Here is a 24,555-nt window from a genome sequence, read left to right as displayed (position 1 = left end):
GGGACCTCAGACCATCTCTTGGACCTGCATGTAACCAGACATCGTTACATAATTAACATGGCAGTTTGCATGACATCGATCCGTACATGATGATGATAATGGCTATTATTATATTTAGTCCATTAAATTTCGATCATTACGCCGCGAGAAGTTGAAATGCACATTATTATACTTATTAATGAATGTATTACAGTAATGTTTATCGTATTGGCATTGTTGTCAGTAATTTCCTCACAACATAGCGTTCCTGTCGAATATCTGCAATGACATTCTAACAGATTTGCACAGCAGCTATACAGATGAGATCAAATCTGGAGAAGAAATTGAGTGATCCGAGGAGAGCGAGAAATAATAAAATAATCTCTGTCGATGCATTGTGGCTACGGGACGGCGGCCGGCCAAATATTTACCAAAGAAAGATACCCAAACATCCGTATGTTTTCATAAGTTATTTTATACAGACGAGCAATTTCGGCATCACATTAACGCCATCTCCAGGACCCTATGCACTCCGTGTATAGATAATAAGATACATCGAAGCATGAGTGATTGGAGCCATCAGTACCGCGAATTTGTATGCGGACTGTGTACTTCGAAGACTTGATTTGAGCTGTTGTCAAGTCTCCAAAGTACACACTCCACAAACAAATTCACGGAATCAAGATATTGGTGGCCTCAGTTATACATGCATCGCTGTATCTAATTGTCTATACGTGGAGTACATAGGGGCCTGACATTAATGAGACGCCGAAACTGGTCGTCTAAATAAAATAACTTCTGAAAACAGGCGGCTGTATGGCGATTTTTCTTTGGTAAATGGTAGCGTAAATATGCATATGACTCAGAAGAAAAAGCGAGAAACAAATAGGGATTAGGAAAGTTGTGTTCGCAGTGTGACAGCAATACTTGTTTCTCTGTTGAGCAGAACGAAAATAGCTGGGATGTGGCGAGAGGGAAGCTACGCCGACGGTAACGCCATCATAAATTGTTTCCGAAAAGTTCCATTTACTCTCATTTCTGCATACGCTATCGCATTACAGGCATGAATTAATCTTTAGCTATTTCATTCGAAGAGATATTGATAGATCCATGAGCCAGTTTTCGAGCGATATAACGCGATTACGGCATTTCCGTAATCCAGTGAACTGTTTAAGCAAATCCCGCTTTTCATTGTGATCAGATGCGTGGGTGAACCCGCGAAACACGTGTCAGTTTCCCAGGGTCTGCACATTTGATGGAAATGTCACGCTGTGGCTCTCTTTACACACGATACTGCAGAGTTCACGTTGTGTAAATATCTCATTTTCAACGAGAAGCTAAACAAATCAGGCATTGCTTTCAGATCTCTCATCTGTGTGCTGGATCACGAACTCGAATCGCAAAAGACCGGATCAGGTACGATATGGAACATTTAGTGCACTGGCAGCGGTCGTATCTAATAACAAGAGATACTTATACGAAATCTTTATCCTTCGTCCCCTATTTCTCCCAGTTACCCTTTTTTTTTTTTTTTTTTTTTTTCAGGCACACATCGCTGTATGGAAGTCTGGAGAATTAAATTGCGTCACAGTGTGCTGTACTGGTATCTTGCTGATGGTGGACTAATTGTGATACTGTTAATAGTGACGACAGTATATTTTAAAGTAATCTCTCTCTCTCTCTCTCTCTCTCTCTCTCTCTCTCTCTCTCTCTCTCTCTCACACACACACACACACACACACACACATTGTAAGGTGCGATCTACTACTGCGCTGTGCAATGTTTCGACACAGTAAGACAACACCTTACCTTGAACTTGCTTCCCTGTTACGCTGATACTCAGGTACAACGACCATCTTATTTGAAACTTCCTGGCAGATTAAAACTGTGTGCCAGACCGAGACTCGAACTCGGGACCTTTGCCTTTCGCGGGCAAGTGCTCTACCAACTGAGCTACCCAAGCACGACTCACGCCCCGTCCTCACAGCTTTACTTGTGCCAGTACCTCGTCTCCTACCTTCCAAACTTTACAGAAGCTCTCCTGCGAACTTTGCAGAACTAGCACTCCTGAATGAAAGGATATTGCGGGACATGGATTAGCCACAGCCTGGGGGATGTTTCCAGAATGAGATTTTCACTCTGCAGCGGAGTGTGCAAAAGGCAAAGGTCCCGAGTTCGAGTCTCGGCCCGGCACACAGTTTTAATCTGCCAGTAAGTTTCATACCAGCGCACACTCCGCTGTAGAGTGAAAATTTCATTCTAGAAACATCCCCCAGGCTGTGGCAAAGCCATGTCTCCGCAATATCCTTTCTTTCAGGAGCGCTAGTTCTGCAAGGTTCGCAGGAGAGCTTCTGTAAAGTTTGGAAGGTAGGAGACGAGGTACTGGCACAAGTAAAGCTGTGAGGACGGGGCGTGAGTCGTGCTTGGGTAGCTCATTTGTTAGAGCACTTGCCCGCGAAAGACAAAGGTCCCGAGTCCGAGTCTCGGTCCGGCACACAGTTTTAATCTGCCAAGAAGTTTCATATCAGCGCACACTCCGCTTTAGAGTAAAAATTTCATTCTGGACCATCTTATTGTTTATCGGAACACGTGAACCCTAACTGACGATTCCGTATTGTGTTCGGGGTTAAAAAGAAATTCAGTATATACACTCCTGGAAATGGAAAAAACAACACATTGACACCAGTGTGTCAGACCCACCATACTTGCTCCGGACACTGCGAGAGGGCTGTACAAGCAATGATCACACGCACGACACAGCGGACACACCAGGAACCGCGGTGTTGGCCGTCGAATGGCGCTAGCTGCGCAGCATTTGTGCACCGCCGCCGTCACTGTCGGCCAGTTTGCCGTGGCATACGGAGCTCCATCGCAGTCTTTAACGCTGGTAGCATGCCGCGACAGCGTGGACGTGAACCGTATGTGCAGTTGACGGACTTTGAGCGAGGGCGTATAGTGGGCATGCGGGAGACCGGGTGGACGTACCGCCGAATTGCTCAACACGTGGGGCGTGAGGTCTCCACAGTACATCGATGTTGTCGCCAGTGGTCGGCGGAAGGTGCACGTGCCCGTCGATCTGGGACCGGAGCGCAGCGACGCACGGATGCACGCCAAGACCGTAGGATCCTACGCAGTGCCGTAGGGGACCGCACCGCCACTTCCCAGCAAATTAGGGACACTGTTGCTCCTGGGGTATCGGCGACGACCATTCGCAACCGTCTCCATGAAGCTGGGCTACGGTCCCGCACACCGTTAGGCCGTCTTCCGCTCACGCCCCAACATCGTGCAGCCCGCCTCCAGTGGTGTCGCGACAGGCGTGAATAGAGGGACGAATGGAGACGTGTCGTCTTCAGCGATGAGATTCGCTTCTGCCTTGGTGCCAATGACGGTCGTATGCGTGTTTGGCGCCTTGCAGGTGAGCGCCACAATCAGGACTGCATACGACCGAGGCACACAGGGCCAACACCCGGCATCATGGTGTAGGGAGCGATCTACTACACTGGCCGTACACCTCTGGTGATCGTCGAGGGGACACTGAATAGTGCACGGTACATCCAAACCGTCATCGAACCCATCGTTCTACCATTCCTAGACCGGCAAGGGAACTTGCTGTTCCAACAGTACAATGCACGTCCGCATGTATCCCGTGCCACCCAACGTGCTCTAGAAGGTGTAAGTCAACTATCCTGGCCAGCAAGATCTCCGGATCTGTCCCCCATTGAGCATGTTTGGGACTGGATGAAGCGTCGTCTCACGCGGTCTGCACGTCCAGCACGAACGCTGGTCCAACTGAGGCGCCAGTTGGAAATGGCATGGCAAGCCGTTCCACAGGACTACATCCAGCATCTCTACGATCGTCTCCATGGGAGAATAGCAGCCTGCATTGCTGCGAAAGGTGGATATACACTGTACTAGTGCCGACATTGTGCATGCTCTGTTGCCTGTGTCTATGTGCCTGTGGTTCTGTCAGTGTGATCATGTGATGTATCTGACCCCAGGAATGTGTCAATAAAGTTTCCCCTTCCTGGGACAATGAATTCACGGTGTTCTTATTTCAATTTCCAGGAGTGTAGTTAGCGATATAAGCACAACACCTATCAGTTACCACATTTACTAGTTTTCTACACTTCACTCTTTCGTAAGATCGTAGTACCATTTCTTAATGAGGTAAAACAAGCTTTTGTAATCATACCATTCCACAATACTCTGAAAAATGTATCGCAGACCTGAGCGCCTTATAAAAAAGTATCTCAATCGGCACAGACTCTATTCAAGATTAATAGGGAAATAAAAGATAATATCATCACGGACTTATATTAAGAGACGCCAGTATAGGCGGAAATTTACTTACTCAAAAAACGGTTTAAGATGTTTCCTGCCTTGGCGTAAGAAATTGCCTTCTTTTGTCTTCTACAAGAAATTCAGTTGCGTCAACCAAAGATATATCTTTGCGCCAAGTCTGAGGTATTCCTCTTCTACACATAATACTTTCCTTGGTGTTAAACGACATTAAATACATTTCTTTACCTGATTATGTATTCTCGAGCTCTTTCATTCTACTACGATGTTATGGGACTGCATGAATATATCTTTTTCTTATTACTTCCTTTCATTAATTAAATCCATTTCCGCATTTAATATCGATACCGTATATTACAAACAGCTGGACGCGCAGATGATTTAAATCCATTTCCACATTTAAAATCATCTGCGCGTCCACCTGTACATAATATACGGTATCGATATTACTAACTCTGTTCGGTTGGGATACCATTCGACAAGTAACCGAAATGAAGTACTATCCGCTATTGTTTTCTGTTAAAAATCTAATTACATATTCGTTTTGATCTCTTTTTATTTTTAGCTATTTTTAGTGCTGGCTAGTCGCCGAACATAAAGTTGATCTATTTGTCCATTTTTGCTACAGAAATAGAAAATTTATGACCAGCTGAAACTTCGGCGATCTAAGATGTTAAAATCTTATGTTATTTTCTTTCAGATTTTCTCTTATTCGTAAACCTTGTTGGTTTTCTCACCACGAAGTAATCAAACTAGCATTCTTTCTATTCTTTTTTCTTTACTAGCTAGGAGCAATGTCAATTTAATTCTTTTGTTATCTTTTTAGGAGTTAAAAATACGTATACCTAGAACATTGTATTTTCTGTTGTTGTTGTTGTTGTGGTCTTCAGTCCTGAGACTGGTTTGATGCAGCTCTCCATGCTACTCTATCCTGTGCAAGCTTCTTCATCTCCCAGAACCCACTGCAACCTACATCCTTCTGAATCTGCTTAGTGTAGTCATCTCTTGGTCTCCCTCTACGATTTTTACCCTCTACGCTGCCCTTCAATACTAAATTGGTGATCCCTTGATGCCTTAGAACATGTCCTACCAACCGATCCCTTCTTCTGGTCAAGTTGTGCCACAAACTTCTCTTCTCCCCAATCCTATTCAATACCTCCTCATTAGTTATGTGATCTACCCATCTAATCTTCAGCATGCTTCTGTAGCACCACATTTCGAAAGCTTCTATTCTCTTCTTGTCCAAACTATTTATCGTCCATGTTTCACTTCCATACATGGCTACACTCCATACAAATACTTTCAGAAATGACTTCCTGACCCTTAAATCTACACTCGATGTTAACAAATTTCCCTTCTTCAGAAACGCTTTCCTTGCCATTGCCAGTCTACATTTTATATCCTCTCTACTTCGACCATCATCAGTTATCTTGCTCCCCAAATAGCAAAACTCCTTTACTACTTTAATTGTCTCATTTCCTAATCCAATTCCCTCAGCATCACCCGATTTCATTCGACTACATTCCATTATCCTCGTTTTGCTCTTGTTGAGGTTCATCCTATATCCTACTTTCAAGACACTATCCATTCCGTTCAACTGCTCTTCCAAGTCCTTTGCTGTCTCTGACAGAATTACAATGTCATCGGCAAACCTCAAAGTTTTTATTTTTTGTGCATGGATTTTAATACCCACTCCAAACTTTTCTTTTGTTTCCTTTACTGCTTGCTCAATATACAGATTGAATTACATCGGGGAGAGACTACAACCCTGTCTCACTCCCTTCCCAACCACTGCTTCCCTTTCATGTCCCTCGACTCTTATAACTGCCATCTGGTTTCTGTACAAATTGCAAATAGCCTGTCGCTCTCTATATTTTACCCCTGCCACCTTCAGAATTTGAAAGAGAGTAATCCAGTCAACACTGTCAAAAGCTTCCTCTAAGTCTACAAATGCTAGAAACGTAGGTTTGTCCTTCCTTAATCTAGCTTCTAAGATAAGTCGTAGGGTCAGTATTGCCTCACGTGTTCCAACATTTCTACCAAATCCAAACTGATTTTCCCCGAGGTCGGCTTCTACTAGTTTTTCCATTCGTCTGTAAAGAATTCGCGTTAGTATTTTGCAGCTGTGACTTATTAAACTGATAGTTCGGTAATTTTCACATCTGTCAACACCTGCTTTCTTTGGGATTGAAATTATTATATTCTTCTTGAAGTCTTAGGGTATTTCGCCTGTCTCATACATCTTGCTCACCAGATGGTAGAGTTTTGTCAGGAATGGCTCTCCCAAGGCCGTCAGTAGTTCCAATGGAATGTTGTCTACTCCGGGGGCCTTGTTTCGACTCAGGTCTTTCAGTGCTCTGTCAAACTCTTCACGTAGTATCATATCTCCCATTTCGTCTTCATCTACGTCCTCTTCCATTTCTATAATATTGTCCTCAAGTACATCGCCCTTGTATAGACCCTCTATATACTCCTTCCACCTTTCTGCTTTCCCTTCTTTGCTTAGAACTGGGTTTCCATCTGAGCTCTTGATGTTCATACAAGTGGTTCTCTTTTCTCCAAAGGTCTCTTTAATTTTCCTGTAGGCAGTATCTATCTTACCCCTAGTGAGATAAGCCTCTACGTCCTTACATTTGTCCTCTAGCCATCCCTGCTTAGCCATCTTGCACTTCCTGTCGATCTCATTTTTGAGACGTCTGTATTCCTTTTTGCCTGCTTCATTTAATGCATTTTTATATTTTATTCTTTCATCAATTAAATTCAATATTTCTTCCGTTACCCAAGGATTTCTAGTAGCCCTCGTCTTTTTACCTACTTGATCCTCTGCTGCCTTCACTACTTCATCCCTCAAAGCTACCCATTCTTCTACTACTGTATTTCTTTTCCCCATTCCTGTCAATTGCTCCCTTATGCTCTCCCTCAAACTCTGTACAACCTCTGGTTCTTTTAGTTTATCCAAGTCCCATCTCCTTAAATTCTCACCTTTTTGCAGTTTCTTCAGTTTTAATCTACAGGTCATAACCAACAGATTGTGGTCAGAGTCCACATTTGCCCCTGGAAATGTCTTACAATTTAAAACCTGGTTCCTAAATCTCTGTCTTACCATTATATAATCTATCTGATACCTTTTAGTATCCCCGGGATTCTTCCATGTATACAACCTTCTTTTATGATTATTGAACCAAGTGTTATCTATGATTAAGTTGTGCTCTGTGCAAAATTCTGCCAGGCGGCTTCCTCTTTCATTTCTTTGCCCCAGTCCATAATCACCTATTACGTTTCCTTCTCTCCCTTTTCCTACTACTGAATTCCAGTCACCCATGACTATTAAATTTTCATCTCCCTACACTATGTGAATAATTTCTTTTATTTCATCATACATTTCTTCAATTTCCTCGTCATCTGCAGAGCTAGTTGGCATATAAACTTGTACTAGTGTAGTAGGTGTGGGCTTCGTATCTATCTTGGCCACAATAATGCGTTCACTATGCTGTTTGTAGTAACTTACCCGCATTCCTATTTTCCTATTCATTATTAAACCTACTCCTGCATTACCCCTATTTGATTTTGTGTTTATAACCCTGTAGTCACCTGACCAGAAGTCTTGTTCCTCCTGCCACCGAACTTCACTAATTCCCACTATATCTAACTTTAACCTATCCATTTCCCTTTTTAAATTTTCTAACCTACCTGCCCGATTAAGGGATCTGACATTCCACGCTCCGATCCGTAGAACGCCAGTTTTCTTTCTGCTGATAACGACATCCTCTTGAGTAGTCCCCGCCCGGAGATCCGAATGGGGGACTATTTTACCTCCGCAATATTTTACCCAAGAGGACGCCATCATCATTTAATCATACAGTAAAGCTGCATGCCCTCGGGAAAAATTACGGCCGTAGTTTCCCCTTGCTTTCAGCCGTTCGCAGTACCAGCACAGCAAGACCGTTTTGGTTATTGTTACAAGGCCAGATCAGTCAATCATACAGACTGTTGCCCCTGCAACGACTGAAAAGGCTGCTGCCCCTCTTCAGGAACCACACGTTTGTCTGGCCTCTCAACAGATACCCCTCCGTTGTGGTTGCACCTACGGTACGGATATCTGTATCGCTGAGGCACGCAAGCCTCCCCACCAACGGCAAGGTCCATGGTTCAGCGTATTCTTTAGGTTCCAGAAGCTCTGGAGTATTTAAATAAATATATCTACCAAAGAGAAAGCCAAACTGAATTTTCTTCAAAAATGTTACAGCGGAAACCACTCGGCTTGGTAGTTCTGAATTGGCGCACAAATATTCATATTGTCTTATCCTTGGCCGTGATCTAAAGTAAATTCCAGTTAATCGGTATCATAAAAAATGACAGTATCTACCGAAACTTTGACTTCATTATAAACAGTGAGGCGTGACCTTTCTCGAGTTGTATTGGGACGCCTAAGGCCAACGCCTGAAGAGGTAGAGCTTTTCATGACGGGAATAGGCCGGTCTTGGGGGACACCTCACAGCTACGTACGTTAACGGCAGTCACTTCTCAGGACGCGACTTACCGTACCCGTGAGCCTGCTCTCCAGAAAGTCTGAGCCCACCAGATGAAATGACTTCTACGATGGCTCAAACTAGACCTCCTATCTCTCTCATGCAAAAGCTGTTCGGAACCATTAATTTGAACATACACGTAGCCCCACCTCGACTCTTTACAATAACTCCATTGTAGGTGTTGGCCTGCGGTGCGTCTGAACGGTGGCCGGCTGCCGGGTTGTGTTGTGTCATAGCTGATTTCTGCTATGACCAGGAGCTGCCTCACTGCTGCGACGTGCATCAGCTTACTCGTGACTTCATATGAACCGGCGCATCTACAAAATATGAAAAACAAATATGCATAAGCAATCATACACACAAATTTCCGCAGATAACCATTGTTTCGATACGCGTTTATAACCTTAGTGTACTCTGCAGCCGAGTACTGAGCACCAGCGTGGTTAACCAGCAAGCATGTAAACAAGATGGACACCCAGCTCAACGCTGCACTGAGAGCCATAACTGGATGCATAAAGACTACCCCACTATATTGGTTTCCAACACTTAGTCAAATAGCTCCACCCTCCCTGCGAAGACAGGAAGCTCTGATCAAGGAATACACAAAAATAACGAATAACCCCCTACTTCCTATCCATGAAGATGTCCCAACTTTGGAAAGAACTCGACTCCGTTCCAGAAATCCCCCTTTAAGACTGACCCAACAACTGTCAGCTGCCAACTTCAGCATGGATACTAAATGGCACGAGAGCTGGAGTGATAGTGCCTCCCCTGACAACCGTGAACTTATCTGTCCAGCAGAGAAACTTAAGGGCTTTGAATTTCCACGACAGATATGGAAAAGCCTAAACAGAATCCGAACAGGACATGGACTATGTGTACACGATCTACACAAGTGGAGAAAGCTTCCCAGTCCCTAGCTGTGACTGTGGGGTAGATAATCAAACGATACAGCACATCTCCCAGGACTGTGAATTAAGAGCCTACCAGGGTAGCCGGGCTGACTTCTTCAACGCCACACCGCCCTGCCTCGAATGGATCGCCAATTTGGACTTCAGAATTTGAAGACTTGTGTAACGCAAAATATCTGCTGTGATGTTACTTTTTATTGTGTTTAGGTATTTTATCTGAATATGTATCCTTCACTTATGTATTTTATAGTGTATTTCATCATATAATTTTATAATGTAATAAGTATAAACCATGTGTCTAGCGCCATACGGTAAATAAATAAATATATCCGGTTGTCGAGCAAGAGTAGAGGCAAATTAAAATTGTCCTCCTGGCACAACACGCATGCACGCGCAAACACACACACACACACACACACACACACACACACACACACACACACACACACAATTAAATCCATGAGCTGCATCTAAGAATGAACTATGTCTCAGGTAAGAAGTAGTTTCGTCTGAAATTCATTTACGCCTCGGTTTACGCGTTTATGGTTTACCTTAAAAATTATCAATAAAGATCCAAGTCTTTTTTATCATTTGATATCTTACCAAGTCGAAATAATATAGTGATGTGAATGCAGTTTAATAAATGTATTCAAATACCACCTAATTGAGAGAGTCGTGGACCAAATAAGACATCATTCTGGATAATGTAGTGAATGATTTTGCACACTATGGTTGCAATGCACCTTGTACAGAGTTTGACAGGAATCTCTGGTATATTAATCGCATGAAATTATATACTCCAGAGACATGCCTGATGAGCAGGAAACTTGGGATCGAATCTCAGCCTTGGTACAAATTTTAATTCGTTACTTCGGCCTGTATTCGTTATCACAGATAAAGTTGAGAATTAATCAGTCTCTGGAACATATAATTTCATATGATTAATGTATCACGCACGCCTGAGGTGCAGCCAGCATTATACCCATTTCATTCAATGTTGTCTGAAGTTATTAAACGAATATACAGTTGTGTAGTTGGCCTGTGAATAATTAAAAATGTGCCTATATCTCTAATAGCGACGGCAAAAGTTAACAGATACCACTATTACATTTTAGATTATCTGATCATCTCTGCTGTTTTCCCCCTAAAAGTTGTTTCACTGTTTTGTTCTATTATTTGCGGGAGAAAGCTTTTCAAATTCAAATATCTTACTCGTTAAAACATTCATCACAGTGTAGTGAAATATTTCTAGGTCGTCGCATCAATGTTTAATTGCCTGTAAAAAGTGTAATGTTAGCGCATAGAGATCGATGCAGTCAAAAACTGTTCCTCTGTAGCTTGTAATATTTTCAGAGTGATGAACCAGCTCCTGTAACCTAGAGATTGCGAGTATTTTGACTTGGAGCGCATCGCGCGCCGTACTAGTAGTAACCGGCCGCAGCGCGGCGCCACAGTCGCGCTCCGTATTGACGCAGGTCGCGAGCCGTATATCGACCAGCCAGCTCGGTCAGCGCCGGGGATGCGCGCGCATCGAGGTGACGTCACTGCAGCCGCTCGGGCTCTCGAGCAGAGCGCTGCCTCAGACAGTTGACAGACACCGAGGAGGGAAGGTTACGTTTCGGCGAAAAATGTGCGCACCCGCAAACGCGAGACGCGCCACCCCGGGTCCACCGCAGTGACGTCACGCGATTCTAGCCAAGTACACCCTTTTTCTGCACGGCAGACGCTGCATCCCGCTCTAGTGTGCTCCGATTCAGAACCGTGAGAGCTGCAAACTGTAAGTACATCTTTGGTGTGTCCGTTGGAGAAGCGCTGGCGACGCATCTGCGAGAGAGGTTCGCAGCTGCGGTGTAGCGTAGAATAGCTATCAGCCGCTGCGCGATGCTGTTGTCGGCATGATGAGTGACACGGTAGCACAGATTTAATGTGGCTTGCCATAATTCTAAACATTAACCAAGAATTTTCGTCTTAGTCCTAGATCACTTATCCGAAGAACTGTGGCTATGTTAATAGTACACAGAGATCTCGTAGGCCAACATCATTGGACACGAACACAACTTACTTGCGTTTACAAAGGAAAAAGTGGAACCAGCAAGCAGACGTGTGCCCACTGAAACACCGCTTCGTGTTCAACCAGTGTGACGACGACCCGGTTGCGAAGCGAGTTTCATTCTGGCGCAGTTCTGTTGGCGTGCAGTGTTAACTAGTCGCACTGAAAGATATTTTATATCATACGTTAGTGCTTCTTTACTGTTTCTTGGTGGTCTGCGTTATGCCCATCATTTGGCAGTGAACGATATTGTGTTGCTTGCCTTGTATGTGACATTTGCGAGCAGTATTCTTGCGTTCCTTTACGAGTGTAAATTGGCGTTACAGCACAATATGGGAACGGCCGCGAATTAGACGATCGTCATTGTTTCGATGATTACTACCCTCTTCATCATTAGGAGTAAAACTGACAGTAGACGCGGCGCGAATATCGGGACTCCAATATGCAACGATTTATTTTTATATCTCATTTTATTGTCATCTGGGTACAGCGATACAGCCAGTTCAAACCAACAGGGTTACCTTTCAACAAAGGGCTAATTAATTTTAAAAAAGCTAATTAAATTAAAACACAAAAATTCCACAACACTTAAATAAGTAGAGCGGCCAGAAATCTTCTGCATCATGCCTAAAGAAATAAACAAAGTAAAGCACACACACACGCGCGCGCGCGCGAAGTAATCTATTACGTTCTGATAGCAACTTGGCAGCGGAAAACTTCTTGGGAAAATATTATGTTTTGTTATGCTCAAAGTTAAAGAGAGCACGATTTTTTGGTCTAATAGGATATTTTACATGTTTTATGCAATATTTAGATAATATAGTCATTGGGATAGAGTGTGTTGTTTTTTAATTTTAAAAAAGGATATAAGAAACGTCGTCGTACCAGGACACAGCATTTAAAGGGTAAGAATCACGATTCTCCCCCAACTCCCCCTCCAGTTTCCCATAAATTTTTTATAATTTATTTACGCATCCTCCAAAATACTTCTCGGTGATGTATCTGACGTGTATTACAGCTTTTCTGTATTTACCTTGCAGCTTATTTAATTATAATGGAAAGCGAGTTAACTGTGGGGAGAACGTAGACGTCGCGCTACAGACGGGTCAGTCTGTTACCACGATATCTTTCGTATACACGTTGGTTGGCTTCGTCGACTTCCAACCCATCCCTCACACCCCCATGAACCTATACCTGAGGCTATGGTACACATTATTTCACATCGCAAACAAGTTTACGAGGGCGGGGGGAATATCACACTGGAAATTCTTATAAGGTGTAACGGGAGGGGGAGGGAGAGAGAGAGAGAGAGAGAGAGAGAGAGAGAGAGAGAGAGACCACTGTGTGTGTGGGGGGGGGGGGGGATGATTGCCATTGTGTGTGTTAATAATAGTCACGCGCAGTCAAGCAGATGTGAACGGAATCTGTGAGAACTGCGCTTTCAGCAACACAGTGACAGGTTGACCTGTACTGTGAGCCGAGGCAGTAGAAAGAACAGGTGCGGCAGTGGCAGCGGTGAATGGCGAGGTGTTGGCTGGCTGTGCAGCTGTCCGCCAGGTATCGATCGGAAAGCTCGCGCCCCGCCGGCACCGACCCCCGGCTGTGTGTGGACCTCTGCCTCTGACACCGACAGCCGCTGCTCGACCTCACCCTCCCCTGGGCCGCTCCTTTTAAAGACACATCACCCGCCGTTTGTCGCAGCCATCAACATATGGACCGCCCCTCCATATGTCTCACAGGAGCTCAAAGTTTGGAGCTTACCCTGCCCTGGTTTCTTTTTTGGAAACCACGGCCCATATTGGGAGTAGGAATCAAAGGTTCAGGGAGAAGAAATAAAAACTTTGAGGTTTCCCGATGTCATTGTAATTCTACTAGAGGCAGCAAAGGATTTGGAAGAAAAGTTGAACGGAATGAGCAGCATCTTGAAAGAATGATATAAGATCAACATCAACAAGAGCTAAAGATGGATAATGGAATGTAGTCGAGTTAAATCAGGTGATGCTGTGGGAGTTAGATTAGAAAATGAGACACTGAAAGTAGTAGATGAGTTTTGCTATTTCCGCAGCAAAATAACTGATTACGGCCGAAGTAGAGAGAATATAAAATGTAGATTGGTAATGGCAAGGAAAGCTTTTCTAAGGAAGAGAATTTTGTTAACATCACTTATAGATTTAAGTGTTAGGAAATGTTTTCTGAATGTATCTGTATGGTATGTATATGGGGGTGAAACATGGACGATGAACAGTTTAGACACCAAGAGAATAGAGGCTTTTGAAATGTGGTGCTGTAGAAGTATATAAGAATGCTAAATATTAGAAGGGTAGATTGCATAACTAATGGGGAGGTACAGTCTTTGAAATGTGATGCTATAGAAGAATGCTAAATATTGGAAGGGTGGATTGCGTAACTAATGAGGAGGAGGTGCTGAACAGAATTGAGGAGAAAAGAAATTTGTGGCGCAACTTGAATAGAAATAGTGATCGGTGGACGGAACGCATTCTGAGACATCAAGGAATTCACCAATTAGAGGGAAGTGTGTGTGTGTGTGTGTGTGTGTGTGTGTGTGTTAGAGAGACAGGAGAAAAAAATGGTTCAAATGGCTCTGAGCACTATGGGACTCAACTGCTGTGGTCATCAGCCCCCTAGAACTTAGAACTGCTTAAACCTACCTAACCTAAGGACATCACACACATCCATGCCCGAGGCAGGATTCGAACCTGCAACCGTAGCAGTCGCACGGCTCCGGACTGCGCGCCTAGAACCGCGAGACCACCGCGGCCGGCCAGAGAGAGGAGAGCCGGAGGCTAAAATCGTAAAGGGAGACCAAGATATGAAAACATTAAGCAAATTCTGATGGATGTACGGTACAGTATTTATTCGGAAATGAAGAGCTTTGCACAGTACAGAGTTGCGTGGAAAGCTGAATCAAAGCAGTCTTCAGTCTGAAGACGACGATAACATAGTGGACTGGAAAAAAAAATGGTTCAAATGGCTCTGAGCACTATGGGACTTAACATCTGAGGTCATCAGTCCCCTAGAAATTAGAACTACTTAAATCTAACTAACCTAAGGAAATCATACACATTCATGCCCGAGGCAGGATTCGAACCTGCGACCGTAACAGTAGAGCGGTTCCAAACTGAAGCGCCTAAAACCGCTCGTCCACCACGGCCGGCTTGAAAAAAAAAATGCTATAATGTTTATGACTATATGCAACACCTTGCAGAAACGGCCTAAATCAACACCACCCACACTTCAGCAATGTAACAAGACCGTTGACTATGAAATGTGGGAAATACAGGGAAAAAAAGTTGTCGCAAAACATCGTGAAACAAGAAAAAGTGTAACTTACAACTATTTATATGAGTCTCAGGCGCGATACAGTAAAGTTCCTACATCTACATACATGCTTCGCAAGCCACCGTACGGCTTTTTGTGGAGAGTACCTTGTACTACTACTACTAGTAGCAGTAGCAGTAGTAGTAATAGTCATTCCTTTTCCTGTTCCACTCGCAACTGGAGCGAGGGAAAACGGATGCATGTTTGCATCCGCATCAGCCCTGATTTCTCATATCTTGTCTTCGCAGTCCCTACACGAAATGTACATTGGTGACAGTAGGATAGTTCTGCTGCCTGTCACAAATGCTGTCTTTCTCAGTACTGTTTCGCGGAAAGAACGTCTTCCTCCCCTCCGGGGTTCCCATTTGAGCTCACGAAGCATCTCCGTACTACTAGCGTGTTGACCGATCCTACCGTTAACAAATCTAGCACCAGGCATCTAAGTTTTTCGATGTCTTCCTTTAACCCCACGTGTAGGGAATGTCAAACACTCGAGCAGTACTCCAGAAACTAACGAATAGTTTGTACTACCTTACTTTCACGGTCTCCTTTATACATGGGCTACACTTTTCTAGAATTCCCTCAGTACACCGAAGTCGTCCATTCGCCTTCCTTACATCGGACCTCGTTGATTTTGTACCGCTTTGCAACGTTATTCCCAGGTAGTTAAAGTTTTCCACATTCACAGCAAGCTGCATTCATCACACCAAATAAAAATTCTATCCAAGCCGCCCCCTTTCGTTATACAGTCACTCAGACTACAGTTTCTTGTACACTGCGGCCTTAACAGCGAACAGTCGCAGATGACAATTCACCTTAAGACTTTCGACCATCTTCACATATTTTTATCTTGTTTGCAGTGGAATACACAAAATTTCTCCGTCGCGTATGGCTGTCTCAACATCAAAATTCGTTCGCATTTTAATGCTGGGGCCACCATTCACAACGATGAAACTGACGTGTTACACTGAAACGAAACTAAAATATCTGAAGACGTCCGCTGATGGCTGAAGCCGGTAATCACGTATATCGCTTCCAAACCTTGACTATAATAAATATTAAGTCATATATTTTCAACGGTAACTGTATCCTCTGGGAGACATGATGTCGGCTCATACAGTCCAAGGAGCTAACTGTCTTCAGTGTGTCTTACCTACCACTGAATTTGTAACTGTAACTGTTACTTTACGTAAAATCCAATAAGGATATGAGCATTTCTAAAACGGATGCCTAGAATCCCGTAGTCTGCAATATCCGGTGGTCCATGATTGAAAGTTATGACACGTCTATATCTTCAAAAAGTTGTAGTGCTACCCATTTTCTGAGCTGTAATACCGCTCTAAGGGAATGTCCGCAAGTTTCCCGAACCGTCTGGACTGTCTTGTTGGCAGTCTGCCGAATGCGTTGTCTTATTTGAAGATAATTGCAGATCTCGGCTTTCTGCCTCATTATTCCTCAACGGCACGTGTGTTTCCAAAGTGAATAGTACTACTCCTGAGGTGTTATTGATATCTATGGTTCCATACAGTTCACCACACCGCATTTTGCAGTTTTTCACCATTGCTGAATCAAAATAACATCATTGCATAGTCAAAAACACTCGCATTTCTTTACTACCAGACACGAAGTAGAAGAAAATATCCGCTTCATATCTCCGTTGACGTCTAAAAATAAGTGCCCAAATGTCATTGCTTTTGTTTTGCGAGGATGTGTTCGTATTTTTGATATGCACATTGCCCACAGTCCCGATAATTCAGCTTCCAGATAACAGTTCGGTGCTGTGGGATCCAGACCACCTGTTGAAAATTCATAGTAAGTCGAAAAGTAACCCGGCGAGTATCCAGCACTTCCATTCATGCGCTCATCGACGTCTGAAAAGTGTTTAGTGCGCTTTCCCTGCCACTACTCAACGTCATCGTTCGTACGTCATCCGCTAAATGCTCCACATCAGAACCTCACTTTTTCGCCGCCCGTTACTTTTGGTCTATAAACGTCACACAAATCAAGACAAATATCAGTCACATTACGCACGAAGAAATGAATGCGTCAATGTGTGACTGGATACTCATGCCCGCACCTTCACTTGGACGTCACCTAAGTACTCGTACCTCTGACATGTTCCTTGCGGCCTTTTGATAATTATATATTAACGACGTGATGAACAACACAGTACATTCAGTTCAATTCCGGCTTCAACATGTACTTGTTCGTATACTGTACACGGATAGTCCGCCAGCCACTTCATCTTAAGGATACCTCTGGCATCACGTTCGTTTGTGCCCCTTCCTGTTCCAGTCGCAAATGGTGCGTCAGAATAACAACTGTCTATCAGACTCCGGTTAAGCTCTAATTGCTGTGATTTTGTCGTCGTCATTTCACGAGATGTATGTGTGAGGAAGTGACGTGTTGCCGGACTTCTAAGAACGTACGCAGTTATAATTTTAACCGTAAACGTTGCGCGAAGCTAATCCTTTAACATCTGGCACTGGAGTTTGATGAATATCTCTCTAAAACTCTGGCACTTATTGAACGAGCCCGTGACAAAATGCGCCGTTTTTCTTTAACTCTTCTCAATCTCCCCTATTAATCCCGCCCATTAAGGCTTCCAGTTTGAGAAGCAGTACTGAAGGCTTGGTCCAAAAATGGTTCAAATGGCTCTGAGCACTATGGGACTCACCATCATAGGTCATAAGTCCGCTAGAACTTAGAACTACTTAAACCTAACTAACCTAAGGACATCACACACACCCATGCCCAAGGCAGGATTCGAACCTGCGACCGTAGCAGCTCCGCGGTTCTGGACTGCAGCGCCAGAACCGCACGGCCACCGCGGCCGGCTTGGTCCAAACGTTCAGACAAAAAAGTAGTCACCCCTAGAGAAATCATTACAGACATCAATTAATACTGGGTAATTCCGCCCTTGGACTTGATAACCGCCTGGATTCGGCTAGGAAGTGAGTCCTCAAGGTTCTGCAGCACCCAGGTTGAGCCAATCACGGAGGATTTGATCGCGCAATTCCATCAAATTGCGGAGATGATGACGTCGGTGTTTTAGCTGCTGCTCCAACATTTCCCATAATTTTCTACAGGGTTCAAATCAGATGATTTTCCAGACCGACCGAGATGTAATAGTTCGGGGAAGTGTTCAGAAAACTCATCATATTTCCTTCCAGCCCGATGAACTCTGCTGTTGTTCTGAAAGGTGAGGGTGTCAGTAGCATACACGTCATGCAGATGTTGACTGAAAGGCAACACCTGCTCATTCAGAATGTTTAAAGAAACGTGGTGGTTTATGTTAGTTGTCACCTCAATGAGCGGCCCTAATTCATGATAAGAACTCCTTCAAAACTATACAGATCCACTTCCGGCTCGAGTCTGACTCTGTGCACATTTAGGATGAAATGCTTCATTTCGCCTTCAGTGTACTCGACGTCTTGCGTCATTTGAATGTAGGAGAAACCGTCATTCATCAGATCACATTCGTTCCGCAAGCCAACTACTGTCCTCTTTCGATGGTTTCTAGGCCACAAAAGACACACAGCTTTACTTTCCTGTGTGAGCAATGACCTCACGCGAGTTGACCAACTCCAGATATTAACTGCATACATTTCCCGGCACAGTATCCTCTCTGACAGGTAGGGATGAACATTATTAACTGCCTGCAACAATTCCTGTCGGGTCTGGAAGCGATTTTGATTTACAAGCCGTCAAAAGCGTCCCGGTCCCTGTCAGTCAGGATCTTTTTCCGATCTCAGTTTTGACGTCGTATTCCGTGGACACGGGTGTTACACCACCGCTTGTAGACACGTTGAGGAGCGGATCGAACCGTCCTACTTCGCCTATATCGGTCGATCGTCCGCTCCAAGCTGGATTATGGGTGCTTTGTATACTCCTCTGCACGCCGCCTCAACTCCATACAACATCGGGGTTTACGGCTTGCTATCGGAGCGTTTTATACTAGTCCCGTCGAGAGTATTCATGCTGAAGCCGGTGAATTGCCACTCACCTACCGGCGCGATATGCTGCTTTGTCGTTACGCATGTCGGCTTCTGTCAATGCCCGACCACCCATCGTATCGTTCCTTTTTTGACGACTCTCTTGACCGTCAATACGGGTTGTATGTCTCTGTCCTGCTACCCCCTGGAATTCGCTTTCGTCGTCTCCTTCAACACCTTGATTTTTCACTCCCTGCAACCTTTAGAGTGGGCGAGAGCCACACGCCACCTTGGCTCCAGGCTCAGGTTCGCGTTCACCTTGACCTCCGCTCGCTCCCAAAGGAGGTTTTCCCCGGTTCACTATACCACTCCCGTTTTGTCGAACTTCGTTCGAAGTTCATTAATATGACCTTCATTTATACAGATGGCTCTAAGACCAATGACGGGGTCGGGTGTTCTTTTATTGTCGGTGCACAAAGTTTCAAATACCGGCTACATGGCCATTGTTCGGTCTTCACAGCTGAGCTCTTTGCCCTCTACCAGGCTGTTCTTTACGTCTGCCACCGACATTCTGCTTATGTCATCTTGCTCTAATTCTCTGAGCGCCATCCAGAGCCTCAGTGATCCGTATCCGGTTCACCCTTTCGTGCACCGGATCCAACGCTCTCTTCAGCAGCTGGTGGACGACGGGTCTCCAGTTAGCTTTATGTGGGTTCCAGGCCATGTCGGTATCCCTGGGAACGAAGCTGCTGATGCCGCGGCCAAGGCTGCGGTCCTCCAGCCTCGGACGGCTTCTTGTTGTGTCCCTTCATCAGATTGTAGTACGATCATTTGTCGGCGCATTTTATCGCTGTGGCATGCCGATTGGGCTGCACTTACGGACAACAAGCTCGGGCCTTGAAACCTCTTCCCGCAGCTTGGACGTCCTCACGTCCTTCTCGGCGGGAGGAGCTCGTTTTGGCCCGGCTACGAATTGGACACTGCCAGTTCAGCCATCGCCATCTGCTGACGGCAGCGCCGGCGCCGTTCTGTCCATGTGGGCAATTGCTGACGGTCCGCCACATTTTAACGTCCTGTCCGGATTTTACTACGCTGCGTCTTGATCTTGGCCTGCCATGTACTCTGGATGCCATTTTAGCGGATGACCCAGGAGCTGCTGCTCGCGTTCTTCGTTTTATCAACTTGACACACCTGTCTAAGGACGTTTGATTATGCTGTAGTTTTTTAATCCTATGTCTGTTAATACGTCTTTTATAGTGTTGTCCCTTTTAGTTGCTGTTTTAACCTTGTGCCTCGCGGTGCATTCCTAACTTAGTCAGGGCGCTAATGACCATTGTAGTTGTGCGCCCTAAAACCACAAAAAAAGGACACGTTGAACAGCCACCGCGAAATACCAGCAAACCCAGCAACTTCACACACTCTATGGCCATGGACGCGGCCAATCACGGTTGTCACTTTTTGCCACTCTGTCTCACCTTTACATTTACCCATATTTACGTACAGTGTCGGCATGAAACATAAATGTTTCACTGATCAGTACTTCCTTGTGCTCACATAGAGGCATTGCACGCGTAGTTGAGCATGTGACTCGATCTTTGTGTCATCTGTAAAGGCTTAGTGACTGGGGTGACTGTTCGTTCGTTGAGCTTATAAGGCGCCTCTTTCGTGCATGAATGACGTGTTCTCAGAAAGCGCCTTTTACCTCATTTGAAATGATCAGTTTTCAGACAAAAACCTACGATCGTGCATCCCCAATAGGAATCGTGATGTTTGGCTCAGACTAATTGCTGTTCGGATAGGGACCTATATGCAGCCATTGCTCATAGTTCGTGAATGTAACACCGTAAAGAGTGGTATATAGTCAACCGAAGTATCGTGTCCCATAAATTTTACATTGGCTACCAGAAGGTAGATTTGGACGTTTTCATAAGTAATTTTAGTTACCACATGAGAGGTATCGTTAGGAAGAGGGGATGTTTCGGTTAGTGAAGACTCTAGACCAACAAAATTTTACTTTACAGAGAAATAACATTTATACTTCACGAGACATTTTATGGTGCATGTGGTGGGAGTTACTATGTGTACCACTATCATTAGAGATCGTCGCATCGGAAGAAATTCTGTAATACTCCGAACGAACACGAATTCGTTTGATTTCTCTCTTTATGACCATTTCACGACATCTACACCGTAGAAATAAAGATGTTGCCCAACGCTTCTTGGAACTTTTTCTGTCGGGAATTTCAACCGTGAACTTCCCACGATACACAATGCCTCTCTCGCAGTGCTTGCGCCTGGAATTGCATGAGCCTTCTGTGCGGCAAATACAGGGACGTCTGATGCATCGTTCCATAATCTCTCTGTGTGTCCTACACTGCTCAACAGAAGTTTTGAAAACTATAGTAAAATGATGTCTACGATAGTAGAGGTCTCGTTGACCCAGGCACTTCATGTATTATCCACTTAGTCCATATACTGGATGGCGCGGTCTAAGCGCTGCAGTCATGGAGTGTGGGGCTGGTACCCGCGGAGATTCGAGTCCTCCCTCGGGCATGGGTGTGTGTGTTTGTCCTTAGGATAATTTAGGTTAAGTGGTGTGTAAGCTTAGGGACTGATGACCTTAGCAGTTAAGTCCCGTAAGATTTCACACACACTTGAACTGGATAGTGTTTGCTAATGGCATGCGTTGTGGCCGTTTCCCAATCTTGCAAACACACAACTGCCGCAGCGGCACACCGCAAACAGTCCAGTATCAACAACAATGTCATTCTGTTTGCGTTCAGCACTGTAGTAACATGCCACGTAAAGGCATACAACATTTTGCTAGAGTTGGGATAGTGGCTTTACTTTCAGCAGATCATACACAGCAAGATGTGCCGATGGGTTACATGTCACTCAAAGTGGCGTATAAGGTGTGGAGAAAGTAGAAAGAGACGGGAAATGTGAATGATGGATCTCGCTGTGGTCGTCCTCGTAGGACAACACCAATCCAGGGTCGTTTCCTCCAACTGTCTGTTCGCAGGCACCCAACGTCAAGTGCCAGAAATATTATAAATGACTTCTCCCAGGCAACAGGGATTCATATCTAAGACCAAATAGTGCGCAGAAGATTGCAACAGGGTGGTCTTCATTCCACAAATCCAACGAGAAATTTTGCACTGAAGCAACGGAATTGACCCTATCAAAGGACCTGGGCTATTGCACATCACATTGGACATTACAGAGTCATGTTTGCCGACGAGGCCAGGACTGGTTTTCGACCGGACACTAGACGTGTCAGGTTTTGGAGAAGCGCTAGACGACACGAGGAACGCCGATACGTTCAGAAAGTCCATCTGTTAGCGAGTTGAAGTATATTGTTCCGGGCGGCAATAACGAACGGACAGCGGACCCCTCTAATTCCCGTCTATGGCAATTTGGCTGGTCCCCGACACATACAAGAGGTCTTAAAACGATTTTAAGGCCCTACAGTCGTGAAGTCGGTGACAATTTCATACTAGTCGATGACAATGCAAGACCGCACCATACTCCAGCAATGTCTCGGTGTTCCCAGAGATGCAACATCAACTGAATGCATTGGCCAGCACAGTTCCCAGACATGAGTGCAACTGAGCACGCACAGAAGCTGTTGAATGTGGCCATTGCACAGCGTCCGAATCCATCTGACAGTCTTCAGGACCTCATTGAAACTGCCATTGAGGAGTGGGACCTCATACCTCAAGATGAACTTGATGGTCTCACTCAGAGCATGCCTCACACAGTGGAAGAACTCATCCGCGTGCGAGGAGGACACATTCACTTCTAAAGACTGACAATCGTCATCATGACATAAAGATTTTCACTGTTGCTGTTTTCAAGTTGTGCACCTAGGGGAGAGCTTCCTTTGCTTTGTAACGATTTTTGGTAACTAACCAAAATTGTTTTTGTTTTAAGAAGGAATTACGTTTATTTTGTTAACCATATGTTGTACAAACGTCAATAGGTGTGCCATAAGAAGCCGTTGTAACAAACTCTACCATATTCCAAAGTTTTTTTGGGGTGTATACATTACTGTTTGTAAAAACTGCAAAATCCGGATGCGATGGTCTAAATGACTCCAAAATCGGAAGACGTATAGAACATGGAACCATGATAAGTGATTAGGTGTGCAGAGGAGTGGTATGCACGTAGGCCCGAAAGTGCACTCTTACGTGTGACTGGACAGGCACTGTAATGGCACGCTGCGTCAGTGCAGAACTGTCAAACGGTGTGGAAACGTGCAAGCAAGTTTCGGTGTGCCTCGTCGATGTAAAGAGCGCAATACCAGCATGTCAGTTCCAACGGGACATGTGACTGGTCTCTCGGATAGACGTTTGTAATGCCGTGACATTGTGACTCGTACGTGTGGAAGCAGTGGATAGAGGTGTGTCGCGCACAGCGACTAGCGGGTACTGGGCCACACAATGAGAGCGTAAAGCGGAATGGCCGTTGTTTTGTCCGTGTGGTCGTTCGTCTACTATGTTGGTTCGACAATGCACCGCTGCCTCGGGTGTGAGCATGTCTGTGTCGGCACCGTCTGCTGATGTTTGGACGCATGCCATTGCGTCCGTTTCCATTGGCCAGAGACCATCAATGGCACGGACTGCACTGTGCACATAACGCCATCACTGACGTGCTGAGTGACAAAACGTGTTGTTTCTGGACGATTCCCACTTTAGCTTGTCCTACAGTGATGGCCAGGTACGTATTTGACCCTACCATTGTGGGCGCAATCGGGAAGACTGCATTGTTGAGTGGCGTATCGTACAAATGCAGTGTTATGGTTTGGGGCAGCATGAGCTATAATATGTTCTCTTGCCTCACACAAATTGAGGGCTATCTTAACAGCAACCTCTACATCAGGGAGATTTTTGAGCCCGAGGCAATGGCCCTCCAAGTGCCATATGTAACCAAAACAATGCCTGGCCACATGTGACGAGGAATGTGATAGCCTATTTCGAAGAACGGAAGGTACCATATCTTCCCTGGCAACCATGTTCACCTTAAATGCCACTCGTAGAACAGATCAGGAATATTGTGTGTCATCAACTTGATAGTGCTGGTAATTTTGCGGGGATTTGTGGACGCTCTTACAAGCCTCGTGGTAATGTGTTCTCCATCAGCATATCCAGGTCCTCTTTGATTCCATGTCACAAAGTCTAGAGACTCTGATTACAGTATGTGTCGGCTTCTACTGTATTGAATATGCACGGTCAAAGTGCATGTACAATTCTGCAATTTTAATCATTTGTCTACTTTATCTCCCTGATGTGTGGAATAAATTTCATTGTGATCACGTGTCTCGTTCTTGCTGTTGCAATTTTCATAAAAAGTGTATTAATCGAACTTGGTAAAGGTGTACAGACTGACGAGTAGTACTGGAAATCGGTGCAAGGATGAATTGCATTTCAAAGAAGCGCCGTGGATCCACTGGAATATGTCTTCTGTACTGTAGGGAAACCATGAAAAATTTGAAACAGGATAGATCTCACGAA

At 44.8% G+C, this 24,555-nt stretch overlaps 2 protein-coding genes across 19 annotated transcripts in view; both read left to right on the top strand.

Moving 5' to 3' along the window:
• LOC126335962 (plectin) overlaps positions 1 to 24,555 on the top strand; it is a 532,862-nt gene that overhangs the window by 440,666 nt on the left and 67,641 nt on the right. The window lies entirely within an intron of this gene.
• LOC126334957 (kinesin-like protein unc-104) overlaps positions 11,300 to 24,555 on the top strand; it is a 331,002-nt gene continuing 317,746 nt past the window's right edge. For 12 of the 18 annotated variants that reach the window (XM_049997725.1, XM_049997715.1, XM_049997721.1 and 9 more), the window contains exon 1: positions 11,306 to 11,495. The gene's annotated coding sequence lies outside the window, so the exon portion shown is untranslated. Of the gene's footprint in view, positions 11,496 to 24,555 lie in introns of all 18 variants that reach the window. The other 6 variants (XM_049997727.1, XM_049997726.1, XM_049997724.1 and 3 more) reach the window with 1 other exon arrangement.

Source organism: Schistocerca gregaria, chromosome 2 (assembly GCF_023897955.1).
Source record: "Schistocerca gregaria isolate iqSchGreg1 chromosome 2, iqSchGreg1.2, whole genome shotgun sequence".
NCBI classification, from domain to species: domain Eukaryota; kingdom Metazoa; phylum Arthropoda; class Insecta; order Orthoptera; family Acrididae; genus Schistocerca; species Schistocerca gregaria.
This window is presented reverse-complemented; position numbering and strand designations above follow the sequence as displayed.